Here is a 14,205-nt window from a genome sequence, read left to right on the forward strand (position 1 = left end):
CATACAATGCCCATGACGCGTGGTCAAGAAGTTGTCAGTGTTGCCCCTTAGCAGAGTGATGAGTCTGTGAAGTGAATACGGGAGGACTGGCTTTCGGCTAAAATCATTCGAGTACGTTGTGGTAACAGACTGGTATGTAGTGTAGCCCCAGTTTGATAGATCATAATTTGTTTGCGAGCTGTCGAAGCCAACGATTTTAAGTATCAAATCAAAATTGTGGTAATAGACTGACCTTTAGTGTAGCCTAAAGTTTACGTTCGTGTCATATTTAAACTGTTGACTCAGCTGAACGCCACTGGTACTGTACCCATTTTGGCTGCTCATAGTACACAAGCAGCGCCTCCGTTGGTGAAAGCTGGAAAAGCGATACATCGCGTTCGAGACAACTGTCTCTAAGGCCGCTCCGACTGCGCATCTTGCAATCTAAGCCAAGACGTGGAACCCCGTTTTACTATGTAGCAAGGCAACCATTGGCGGCTTCAGGTCTACGCGCTGTGGACGTCCTGTGATCTACATAAGGGTGATGTCTCAGACGTCTCAGCAATCGAGCTTCTCATCTAAAGATGTTGATGATTTGAAGAGGCGAAAAATTGAGTAAAACTGGTTTTGGGATCCAGCTGCAAGCCCTCCAAACAATCATGAAGGAGCGTATGTTCAAAACCCAACGTTAGAATGTTTGTCTTGCTGTAAAATATATCTTACGGTTACCTTGTATCATTCGGAAACGCTGCATTGAACTGTCACGAATATTTAACATATTTTAAATGAAGTTCCTTCTGCGGCGATTTCACTAAAAGATTTTTTCTCCACAAATCATATTAATTCAGGAAATAATGTACATACTGAATTTGGGAATTGATAAGATATATTCTTTGAATTCTCTTGAAGTTTTTGCCGTTATAATGGTCATTCTAAATCCTGACCGACGTAATGAAATTGAAGTAACATTCATGAAAAACTATATTCTATGCCAAATGTTAATTAAAATGAAGAATGTCGCAACAGCTACAGCGATGAAGGGTGAAATAAAGCACAGCTGGTACAGAATACACAAACTATATTTATTATCCTTTTTGTGACGGAAGTGTAGTGACACGAGCTTTGGAAATGGATGGCTCATAGCCTTCTGATAAGGAATATTTGAGCGGAGTGAAGAAAAGGTGTTGTGTTACGTTCCTGACTGTCGGACTTTATTTCAATATGCAAAGCCAAAGTTTAAACCATTTTGTAGAGCCATAAGTGCGAGCACTTATGAAACAGTCTGTGGTTATAATATAACATGGTTGTATCGTAAGAGTGAGGAGGTTTTCCACAGAAAAAGAGCAACACATGGAAAATACTGACAACAATAAGGAACACGATGATGGCGACATCAGGGAATAATTTTCATGGCACTAGAGGGAGCTTTAGAGGGTAAGAACTGTAGGGTGAGGTAGTGGCTGGAATATATCCAACAAATACTTGTCGACTCAGGCTGCAAGTGCTGCTCTGAGATTAAGGAAGAAATTCATGGCGGATGTCATCAACCATACAGAAGACTATTGATTCCAAAAATAAAAATGGAGATGCGTTCGAAGGAACTCCTTAGTGCTTTACGAAAGCAAAGTATAATGTAGCAGCATCAGGCTTCATCTTCTCTCAACATTACCAGCAACATAATACTGAATGCTACATGCACCCGTCAATATTACATCTTTGGATCTACATTTTTAAATTAGTATAAATGATTCATGTAACATTGCAAGCAGGACTTTTAAATGCAGCTGAAACTGTAGCACCGCAAACAAGAACACGTAAACACCCATGGTGGACAGATGAGTGCGACCAACTGATAAATCTCAGACAACAAGCGCGGCAAAATTGGTTGTGCAACAAAAATCAAAAGACCCTGGAAGATCTCAAAGATACCAGGAAAACAGTCACAAAAGCAATACGAACAGTCCGTAAACAACACGAAGACAAAAAATTGCAAGACATAGAAAATGATTTCAAGAAAAACAATTCCCGAAATTTCTACAGAGTATGCAAACAAAAATTAACAAAGAACTCTCTTCCATCACTCCAGTTCAAAAATGACCATGGGGAAATTGCTCATACCAACACCGAAAACTGTGAAATTCTTACAAAATACTTTTCTAAATTACTGAATTGTGAAAAGCCTGCAGAAAAATTTGAGTTCCCTCGTACACAACGAAACCCAGACTCAAAGCCACCAAGTTTACAAGAGATTAAAGAGATAATTCAGTCACTGAAAAACAACAAAGCATCAGGAAAAATGCAGGAGAAAATCTTATTGCAAAACTCAAAGAAATTATACATGAAACCTGGAAAACTGAAAAAATCCCCACAGATTGGAAGACTGCAATCATACATCCTCTGTACAAAAAAGGAAGTAAGACAGACCCCAACAACTATCGTGGAATCTCTTTATTGTCAATAACATACAAAATTCTGTCTAAAGCCCTACTAAACCGCGCAGAACCTCAGCTGGATTCAAAACTAGGCGAATACCAAGGTGGGTTCAGAAAAGGTCGATCTTGCGTAGAACAAATCCTTAACTTGAAAAACTCAATGAAATATTTACACAGTACTTCAAGCAAAAGTTATGTCATCACGTTTGTCGATTTTAAAAAAGCATATGACAGTATAGACCGAGAATCCCTTTTTGAAGTATTAGCAGAATTTGGACTAGATCAAAAGACAAACATCATAAAAGAAACACTCACGGAGACCAAATCCAAAGTAAAATTTATGGGAGAATTGAGCACAGAATTTGAAATAGACACAGGAGTACGACAAGGGGATGTACTGTCCCCAGTGCTCTTCAATTGTGCTCTTGAAAAAGTTGTTAGACAATGGAAAAATGCACGTGTACCAGCACACAGACTGGGACCAAGACATAAGGGCATAGAATTACACTGTTTAGCATTTGCTGATGACATAGCACTGATCGCACAAGACATTACCGATGCACAGAAACAGCTAGAATTATTACAAGAACAGGCAGCTAAAATAGGATTACAAATTTCATTTGAAAAAACAAAATTTATGTCTGACGTCAAAGGTGCACCTTCTGATCTCAAAATTGGTAATAACTACATCTCTCGAGTAAAAGAATTTAAATATTTAGGTGAATGGATTGCAGAAAATTGTAATGAAAAGAAATCTGTCAGATCAAGAGTCCAGAAAATGGAGACGGCGTTTCAGTTAACAAAAAACATTTACAACAAAAAGAGTCTCTCGTGGAACTGCAAAATACGACACTACACAACAGTAATTAGACCCGAAGCTCTCTACGCATCTGAGACACTAAACCTCAACACAGAACACTAAAAGAAGAATTAGAAGTGAAAGAACGTAAGATAATGAGGAAAATCCTAGGACCAAGAACTAAAGATGGGGTACATTATCCAAAACCCAATGCAGAAATATATAAAAATATCTCCAAAATAACAGACACAATGCGCATGAGAAGAATCCAATTCATGGGGCACTTAGAAAGAATAGACTCAAACAGGTTAACGCACAAAATCCATACATTTTTAAAGAACAAAATTACAAGACCGAACTGGATCACAAACACACGGGGTTTTGAGGAAGAAGAGAGAAAAACTAACCGACATACATGGTCTACGCAACGAAAGCTAGCCCATTCGTTGTTTATGAAGGAATACTGGGCGAAAAGGAAGGCCAACAAATGTTGATTACGCGTGGTCCTAAGTGATCCATCCGCGAAGAAGAAGAAGAAGAAAGATTCATGTACACTCCTGGAAATTGAAATAAGAACACCGTGAATTCAATGTCCCAGGAAGGGGAAACCTTATTGACACATTCCTGGGGTCAGATACATCACATGATCACACTGACAGAACCACAGGCACATAGACACAGGCAACAGAGCATGCACAATGTCGGCACTAGTACAGTGTATATCCACCTTTCGCAGCAATGCAGGCTGCTATTCTCCCATGGAGACGATCGTAGAGATGCTGGATGTAGTCCTGTGGAACGACTTGCCATGCCATTTCCACCTGGCGCCTCAGTTGGACCAGCGTTCGTGCTGGACGTGCAGACCGCGCGAGACGACGCTTCATCCAGTCCCAAACATGCTCAATGGGGGACAGATCCGGAGATCTTGCTGGCCAGCGTAGTTGACTTACACCTTCTAGAGCACGTTGGGTGGCACGGGATACATGCGGACGTGCATTGTCCTGTTGGAACAGCAAGTTCCCTTGCCGGTCTAGGAATGGTAGAACGATGGGTTCGATGACGGTTTGGATGTACCGTGCACTATTCAGTGTCCCCTCGACGATCACCAGTGGTGTACGGCCAGTGTAGGAGATCGCTCCCCACACCATGATGCCGGGTGTTGGCCCTGTGTGCCTCGGTCGTATGCAGTCCTGATTGTGGCGCTCACCTGCACGGCGCCAAACACGCATACGACCATCATTGGCACCAAGGCAGAAGCGACTCTCATCGCTGAAGACGACACGTCTCCATTCCTCCCTCCATTCACGCCTGTCGCGACACCACTGGAGGCGGGCTGCACGATGTTGGGGCGTGAGCGGAAGACGGCCTAACGGTGTGCGGGACCGTAGCCCAGCTTCATGGAGACGGTTGCGAATGGTCCTCGCCGATACCCCAGGAGCAACAGTGTCCCTAATTTGCTGGGAAGTGGCGGTGCGGTCCCCTACGGCACTGCGTAGGATCCTACGGTCTTGGCGTGCATCCGTGCGTCGCTGCGGTCCGGTCCCAGGTCGACGGGCACGTGCACCTTCCGCCGACCACTGGCGACAACATCGATGTACTGTGGAGACCTCACGCCCCACGTGTTGAGCAATTCGGCGGTACGTCCACCCGGCCTCCCGCATGCCCACTATACGCCCTCGCTCAAAGTCCGTCAACTGCACATACGGTTCACGTCCACGCTGTCGCGGCATGCTACCAGTGTTAAAGACTGCGATGGAGCTCCGTATGCCACGCCAAACTGGCTGACACTGACGGCGGCGGTGCACAAATGCTGCGCAGCTAGCGCCATTCGACGGCCAACACCGCGGTTCCTGGTGTCTCCGCTGTGCCGTGCGTGTGATCATTGCTTGTACAGCCCTCTCGCAGTGTCCGGAGCAAGTATGGTGGGTCTGACACACCGGTGTCAATGTGTTCTTTTTTCCATTTCCAGGAGTGTATTTTAAATTAGAGTGTTTACTTTGACAGAAGAAATTGGCTGATTTTGGTACCGGTAGATCAGTGCATAGCAAATATCGACTAGCTATGAATATGCGGTGTCTGAACAATGCCAAGGGACAGAAATGTTTTGACACTCTACGACATATGCAGTCTTTTGGTCTACAAGCAATAGAAATACTGTGCCTGAAAGGCTTCGGCTTGCAGTCAAAGTGGAAGAATGAAAATTATGATTACGTAAGAGATGAAGTAGAATGTGAGATAGAATAGAACAGAAGTCTTGATCTCGATAAAACATATGATAAAATTCAGTGGAAATGACTCTTCTAAAGGAAGAACGATATATGCTGAGATTCGAAGGAATGGAGAGTGCTATTAAACTTATACTTGTTCCAAACAAAAACTATAGAAACTTATGGAAGCATAAGCACAGAAAAAAGCAGAAGAGGGGGAACGGCAAGAATGTTCCTGATCGCCATACTTGTGTATTGTGTATTGTGTGTATTGAAACCGGGGACCTAGAAACGACGGAGAGGCTTCGTCCCGCCGTAGCCCCACAACAGGCCACAGCAGTCCACCCACCCCACCGCCGCCCTACGCCGAACCAAGGGTTATTGTGCGGTATGCATCAAACAACACGAACGCCACGTGCTGTTAACACGAGGTGTGAAATCCGCGCTAGCGGAACATTACGAGAATTGCAGCCAAGATACAGATTTTCTACAACATACGTATCCTGGCCAAGGAACGCAACTGCAACATTTATAGATAGAAAGTCCGAGAACTGGTAGACCTTCTGAGAGCGAATACAATTTCAATAAAGATGATACAGGCTTCCAGGTTCGTGGCTTCCGCCTTCAGGGATGTAGATATACAGTTGAGCCATCTAAGAACGAAATTAATTTTAAACCTAGAAAATCAAGGGAGGTACAGTTTACTACTTCAGTTTTATTCACACGGATTCATAATTTATACTTTATGCGTTAGTTAATTATTAGTTCTCAAATGTTCTACATGCCAAATTAAGTACAAAATATCCTGTTTTATACCTTTCTGCAGCCTTAAATTTTATGATTTAGTAGTCAAGTGTTAATAGAGATGATTTCAGTAGAATTCCAGCTTCGTTGTTTCCCACCAGCAAGGAAGTAAATAAGCGGTAATGGTGCGTGAGAAATACAAACAAGCGAGAGGAAGTAATGTATGCGGTATTTTGATAAACATTCCCCCTCACTTGAGCTGCGCGTTTCGCTACCTGTCTATTGGTGATGACCCTCTAATAGTAGCCCAAAAAATGTCATCCTACTTCTTTAGAGCAAGCACAGGAAACGTCCCCTTTTGGAACTGAAAGAGCCACTGGTTGTAGACAGTGTCACGCTAAACGTGAACATCATAGGTCCTTGAAGAATATCGCAGCATAGGGCTCGAAATTGAAGATTTTACCTACGGAGAGAATTTTTAAAAACATAGGGTACTGTATGACTTCGAAAGCTGGAAACTCTCAACAGGTGATGTCAAACGTCTAGAAGCAAAAAAAAAAAAAAATATGCTTCTGAAAGAGGGTGCTCAAAGCAGATGAATGGAAAGGAAAATAAATTTAATAGTATTAAAAGGAAAAAGTACACAGACAAATCACCTCAGAGTCACCGGTGAAAGAAAATTATCCCTTTTCGGGCACATTCTAAGGTATAATTGCAACTCTGAAACGTTTTCGATGTAGAGAGACTTGGAAATAAAGGCAGAAGAAAACCAAGAAACAAGATTATACATTAACTGATGCAGGGCATGGGGCACCGAAATTACGAAAAAAGTACAGACAAAAGATCTGAACAGTGACAGTGACGAGGCATAGCCTTTAACAAACGATAGCTGGATAATGCCAGGATTACGTCAGCTGTTGTATTATAGTAACTCCTGAAATGTTCCTGAACAATATATTAACGAATATCTGACACGTCTTCAACTGTCTGTGTAAATGTTAGTGCGAAATACAGTGAAAGATTCGCTTAAGATGTGCTGTTGCAATACTATTACACACACACACACACACACACTATTTAGTACTCTAAGTCGATGCTTGGTATCATAGACATGACTGTATGAAAGAAAGTATTAGTGAATTAGCGAAGATTGTGACGTCTTAGTAAGAAGAATTGGTCGATGGCCCAGTGACAAAATTCTACATACAGGACGCTACAGAGTATGTATTCGCTGTTGACTTTCAGTATGATGTCCAGTAGTAACACGTACATGCGATTTGGCTTCATAAGAGTAAAATACACAAAAATAGCAGAGATTCGATGCGGAGCAACACTACACAATACTGCGACAACTCTCCTACTGAAGAAGTCTTGTACTTTTCGTAATTCCAAACATAAAATTACACCTTCTGTTGCTTGTTCCGTGTACAGCACATTCTCGTTTAATATCTCTTCTTGCAACCACTTTTCGTAAGAGACGGAGTATATTGATGATACAGTCTCAAATGTCGCTGAATTTTGTCTTACCGGTTCGTTATACAAAAAGTTATACATGCAGAAGAAACGCTTAGTCTGAATGACTGATATGAAATGAGAATACTTCCATAACTTAATAACATAACGATAAAATTTAAAATATGCATGTGTCTTCATTCACATTGTAGTTTTGAGCACAAAGTATTGTTTTTACATCCAAATTTTCTTTTATTTTTCAGAAATGCAAACATACAAATTATGTTTAAGTTAGGAAATACGTTACATCGGATTTTGTTGTCATGTACATTCATCATGTTTCCTCCACTGTAACCTTGTTCTATAATTATGCACCTAAGTAGTAAAGTCGGGAAAAAGTGAGAAATTAACTGTGCTCCGTATACCATATAAACATAATTGCTAGTATTTCCATGTTGCCATCCAATAACCAGACTTTCTCTAAAATAAATATGTCACAAATATAGCAAAATTAATTGTACAGGATACATTTACTCTAATTGGTAGACATAAGTTTCAAGAGAGAATCGGAATGTGTAAATCAGAAGTCGCGATAATCTCTTAACTTTAGGAATATGCGTTCAAAGAAGGCACAAAGAAGCTTCAAGTGAAATACTGATATCAGTAAAATTCAAGGACTGCGAGCTAACCGAAATAAAGAGTTACAGATGTATTTACATTCTTTGTTGTGTCCAACAGAAGTCCGGAATACGGTTTTCGTCTGGTGTGGCTTCCTTGTGCCTTCCAGTTGAGAGGCTTAGGTAAGCAGAGAGGTAACGTTCAGGTTGGGTGCGTCGGCCACGACTCTCTTGAAGTCTGCATATTCACAGCAGTACGAGTAGCCCATTTTCTGGTTATTGGCCTTCCAGGTTAACCAGCTGATCTTGGTGCATACGTCCTTGCAGATGAAGTAGTCAGAGCCAGGGTTCTTAATGTACGGGTTGTTTACACCTAGGAACACTACAGCTGCCATAGTATCCTCTCTATACAGAATCTTCCAAAAGAGCTTCGGCACTGGAATGTAGTTTGTGCCGTTAGTATAAAGATACAACTCCGTCTCGGCATTTATCTTGTTGGGCAGCGTTGTGATTCCGTGCGTACCCGTGTAGATTTGCAGCTCGACGAGGTTTGTTGCAGCATAGGAATGTACATTGTCCTCCATGGTTTTCCAGTTGCCGCCATTGAATGTTTGCCACTGCGGCGCAGCATTCATGTAGAAGAATGTGACGTATTCCTGCGCGCCAAGACTGAAATCAGACTTAGCAGTGAGGTGTCCTTTGGAAAGGAAGTAGTCGGTCGTTACAGAAATGTACTTGGACCCCAACTTAGGGTCCCCCAGCAGTTTGCCGACCGTGTCGATCTGCGTGGTCCTTCTGTATTGATTATCCATGTCAATGTTGGGGAAGAAGGTGCCATTCAACCAGTCGGGTCGGGGGAAACCGGTCTGGCTGCCCCCTATTTCGCGAACCATCGTGAAGTGGTCGTACACCGTGCTGTAGGAGCGAACGTCGAAGCAGGCGTCGATGAGCGTGTAGAAGTCGGGGCCGACCTGGAAGCCCAGCTGGATCTCCTGATAGTGACTTCTGCTGCCGCACGTTTTGGCCGGATTCCGTTCCGATGGTTTCGGCTGGGACACGCATCGGAGATCACTGAAGTTGTAGGCCGTACTGCCGATGGTGAAGGTGGTGCCGGAGACGCAGGTGGCTGTCGCCAGCGGCTGTTTCGTCGCCACGAGGGCGTTGCCGGGACACGCGACAATGATCTGCTGGTTCTGCCTGAGCAATATTTTCCCCGAGGAGTCCGGCGCGACGAAGCCGTGCACGTCTTTGCTTCCGCCGGGCTTCAGCAGCAGTGGCTGAGGGTAGGGCATCTTGGATTTGTTTACGTCCACCGAACAGCCTGTAATTTGAATAGAAATGTCATTATAACTGAACTGATAACTCAGTTTCACAACAGGCTGCAGAAATATAATTGCGTAGGTTTCCGCGGCCAGAGTCAGTCGACATAAAAGTTATCTGGGTATGGTACCGCGTCATAATGTAAAAAACCACTGCTACTGGAGGAAAACCAACGTCTCGGCCACGATTGCAGCGGCCTTCTTCTGGGTCTTGCTAACCACCTCAGATGAGCTTTGGAACCAGGTGAATGCAGCTTCGATATCTGTATAACAGGACGCCATTCGCTCCTCAAACGCGTCCATGCCGTCGCGCATGCAACAAGTTATCAGGGCACATGGCGGATCCTGTGCCTAGCAGGCAACAGGACACATGCTAAATCGAAGAGACTGAAATGTTAATCATTTCTGCAGAACATACTACTGTACATGTCCTCTGAATATGAACGTCCTATCTGTAATTGTTCGTCAACAGCCTTGCCGCAGTGGCTACACCGGTTCCCGTCAGATCACCGAACTTAAGCGCTGTCGGCCTGGCCTAGCACTTGGATGGGTGACCATCCGGTCTTCCGAGCGCTGTTGGCAAGCGGGGTGAACTCAGCCTTCTGAGGCAAACTGAGGAGCTACTTCATTGAGGAGTAGCGGCTCCGGTCCCTTAAACTGACATACGGCCGGGAGAGCAGTGTGCTCACCACATGCGCCTCAATATCCTCATCCAGTGACGCCTGCGGGCTGAGGATGACAGAGCGGCCGGTCGGTACCTTTCGGACTTCACGGCCTGTTCGGGAGGAGTAGTAGTAAAGTATCTCTAACTGTTCAAGGTGCTCTGTTTTGTCTGAACATGAGTATATAATGTACGAGGGGATATCAGTAAGTAATGCAACACATTTTTTTTCTGAAAGCAGCTTGGTTTTATTCAGAATTCCTGTACACCATATCATTCTCCTTTCTTTTTGGCTACAAAATTCTATTTTTCAACGCATATTATCGTTCAGCGCGACGGCATTACGTCACCTTACTGGCAGGTCCTGTATACCCCCATAATACCACTCTACTGGTCGACATCTTGCTGTATCAGGGCACTTTGACCATTATGACCTATTGAATTACATCCTCTTACCGGTAGCCATACCCATCTTTCATTGAGCCAGAGAGATGGAAGTCGAAGGTGATAGATCCGGGCTTGGTCTTCCCAGAAGAAGGCCACTGCAATCGTGGCCGAAACTTTGGTTTTTCTCCAGCAGCAGTAGTTGTTTACATTATGACGCGGTACCATACCCAGAAAACTTTTAGGCTGCAAAAAGATTAAAATACAGAATGCTGTCAAAGAATTTGCGCACGGTAAGTCTGACATTTTCTCACCGACAGTAATTCATTTACTTGAAATGTTTATCAAAGTCAGAGCAACAGTTTGCTGTTACTTCATCCAAAATCACAAAACAGGTTAACCTACCCAAGAGAGAGGGAAATACTCTAAGATTTCAAAAAGAATGTAATACACTGCTCCCCATGGAAGTTGCAACAAAGGAAGGATGTTGTTGTTGTTGTGGTCTTCAGTCCTGAGACTGGTTTGATGCAGCTCTCCATGCTACTCTGTCCTGTGCAAGCTTCTTCATCTCCCAGTACCTACTGCAACCTACATCCTTCTGAATCTGCTTAGTGTGTTCATCTCTTGGTCCCTCTACGATTTTTACCCTCCACGGTGCCCTCCAATACTAAATTGGTGATCCCTTGATGCCTCAGAACATGTCCTACCAACCGATCCCTTCTTCTAGTCAAGTTGTGCCACTTCTCTTCTCCCCAATCCTATTCAATACATCCTCATTAGTTATATGATCTACCCATCTAATCTTCAGCATTCTTCTGTAGCACCACATTTCGAAAGCTTCTATTCTCTTCTTGTCCAATCTATTTATCATCCATGTTTCACTTCCATTCATGGCTACACTCCATACAAATACTTTCAGAAACGACTTCCTGACACTTAAATCTATACTCGATGTTAACAATTTCTCTTCTTCAGAAACGCTTTCTTTGCCATTGCCACTCTATATTTTATGTCATCTCTACTTCGACCATCATCAGTTATTTTGCTCCCCAAATAGCAAAACTCCTTTACTACTTTAAGTGTCTCATTTCCTAATCTAATTCCCTCAGCATCACCTGATTTAATTCGAACATTCCATTATCCTCGTTTTGCTTTTGTTGATGTTCATCTTATATCCTCCTTTCAAGACACTATCCATTCCGTTCAACTGCTCTTCCAAGTCCTTTGCTGTCTCTGACAGAATTACAATGTCGTCGGCGAACCTCAAAGTTTTTATTTCTTCTTCCTGGATTTTAATACCTACTCCGAATTTTTCTTTTGTTTCCTTCACTACTTGCTCAATATACAGATTGAATAACATCGGGGATAGGCTGCAACCCTGTCTCACTGTCTTCCCAACCACAGCTTCCCTTTCATGTCCCTCGACTCTTATAACTGCCATCTGGTTTCTGTACAAATTGTAAATAGCCTTTCGCTCCCTGTATTTTACCATTGCCACCTTCGGAATTTGAAAGAGAGTATTCCAATCAACATTGTCAAAAGCTTTCTTTACACATGCTAGGAACGTAGGTTTGCCTTTCCTTAATCTAGAAGATAAGTCGTAAGGTCCGTATTGCCTCAGGTGTTCCAATATTTCTGAAATTTTATTGTATTAGGGGGAACAAACGAATAAAGTGGTCTGTTAGTTTGTAATCGCAGTTAGCAGCGACGTTAAATCACTTGTGGTACCTCCGCTACTGGCCACATTCACAGCGCCAGCAGTCCAGCGTGAAGGGAATGTCGGTCCCCATCGAGTGAGCGCCAGAGGCTCATTCTGCAAACTCGCGTGGGATAGTCCAGCGGATGCCCTAGCCTCGCTTAAGAAAGGGAAGAATGTGGCGAACATTGTAAAACGTTGAGATAACCGACGGACCCATTCAAACACTGAGATGGAGCGCAGATACAAAGCACCAAGATTTCGCACAGAGAGGCGTGTGAAACTAAAGAACTGCGGAAGAAGTCAGCCGGCTTAAACAAAAAAACAAAAAAAGTCTCCTGTGCGGTAGAGTGGTTGCTTATAAATCACAAGTTCCAGAAAATTCTTAGACGAACCCGAAACATGAGACTATCTAGGACTCAGGCAGAGACAGGCGTTAGAAAGAAGTTTTGCCTGGTTGCTTTCACAGCAACTAAGGAACGAAGAGAAACATTGGAACAATATGCGACCAAAGCTGATAGCAGCGCGACAATAAAAATGTGAGAAAGACACCAGTTTATCAATCAAACATCAGCTCACACAAGATAGAAAATTGCCACCCTGCACAGGAGGCGTAATCATGGAACGGCGATCAGTCATCAGGCGGCCTTGCAAATTTAGTCCGCCAATGACAGGGCCAAGAGGCGGAAAAATTCGACGAGTCTATGAGCTTAGAGAGTGATGAAAAGCGAAGAGGACAGTTGGGGAGACAGCATGGAAGCAATAGGACGTGGGGCTCCTCCACCCATCGCCTACATCTGCCTCCCGACACCGTTATATCTCTGTTTCGGCTGCGGCAACACACACCGACATCGCGGATACCGTACCTGGCCATAGGAGGCTCGCTAATGAGTGCTGCGAAGGAAGAGAGAAGGAAGTGGGTTACAGTACACATGTTCGCCCAGTGTTTGAATACTGCTCAGCAGGTGGGATCCGTACCAGATATTGTTGATAGAAGAGATAGAGAAGATCCAACGGAGAGCAGCGCGCTTCGTTACTGGATCATTTAGTAATCGCGAAAGCGTTTCCGAGATGATAGATAAACTCCAATGGAAGACTCTGCAGGAGAGACGCTCAGTAGCTCGGTACGGGCTTTTGTTAAAGTTTCGAGAACATATCTTCACCGAAGAGTCAAGCAGTATATTGCTCCCTCCTACGTATATCTCGCGAAGAGACCGTGAGAATAAAATCAGAGAGATTAGAGCCGACACAGAAGCATACCGACAATCCTTCTTTCCACGAACAATACGAGACTGCAATAGAAGGGAGAACCGATAGAGGTACTCAAGGTACCCTCCGCCACACACCGTCAGGTGGCTTGCGGAGTATGGATGTAGATGTAGATGTAGACGTCACCACTACGAGGCGACACGCCGTAACGGCTCAGCGTCTGCTGCCGATGTCGCCACACGACGAACGACCGTGAACGATGGTGAGATGATTCATTCCCCTTCCACCCCCACAGTCACCACTCCCCTTCTTCCCCATAAATAAGTGAGTCGTATCCACGCCGAGTTAAATCGGCCTTCAGATTTGTAATTTTATGTAGAAAAAGTACAGTGATAAAAGCTAATGTCACATTGAAAAGAAAATTGTGTAAATCAATAGTGATGTCATAGAAACAGTTCATTATTTTTGTATTTCACATAATGCACGATAACATGTGCAAATAGCCTATTGGATAACGTCGAAAGCTCCAAGACATATGTCGGATAATGCCGTTGTATACAAAGAAGACTTGGCTAGAACGTTGTAGCGAAATGCAAGAAGACCTGCATAAGATCGTTACTTGGCACAGGGAGCGGCAGTTGACCCTCAACATACACAAATGTAAAGTGTTGCGCGTTATTATATGGTTACAAGACTGCTAAACACG

At 43.6% G+C, this 14,205-nt stretch overlaps 1 protein-coding gene and 1 pseudogene across 1 annotated transcript in view; one reads left to right on the forward strand and one right to left on the reverse strand.

The window, feature by feature from the left end:
• Positions 1 to 14,205, reverse strand: part of LOC126175263 (uncharacterized) — a 254,214-nt gene that overhangs the window by 100,048 nt on the left and 139,961 nt on the right. The gene's annotated exons all lie outside the window — the stretch shown is intronic.
• On the forward strand, positions 10,014 to 10,131 carry LOC126100882 (5S ribosomal RNA; annotated as a pseudogene).

Source organism: Schistocerca cancellata, chromosome 1, assembly GCF_023864275.1.
Source record: "Schistocerca cancellata isolate TAMUIC-IGC-003103 chromosome 1, iqSchCanc2.1, whole genome shotgun sequence".
Lineage (NCBI taxonomy): Eukaryota > Metazoa > Arthropoda > Insecta > Orthoptera > Acrididae > Schistocerca > Schistocerca cancellata.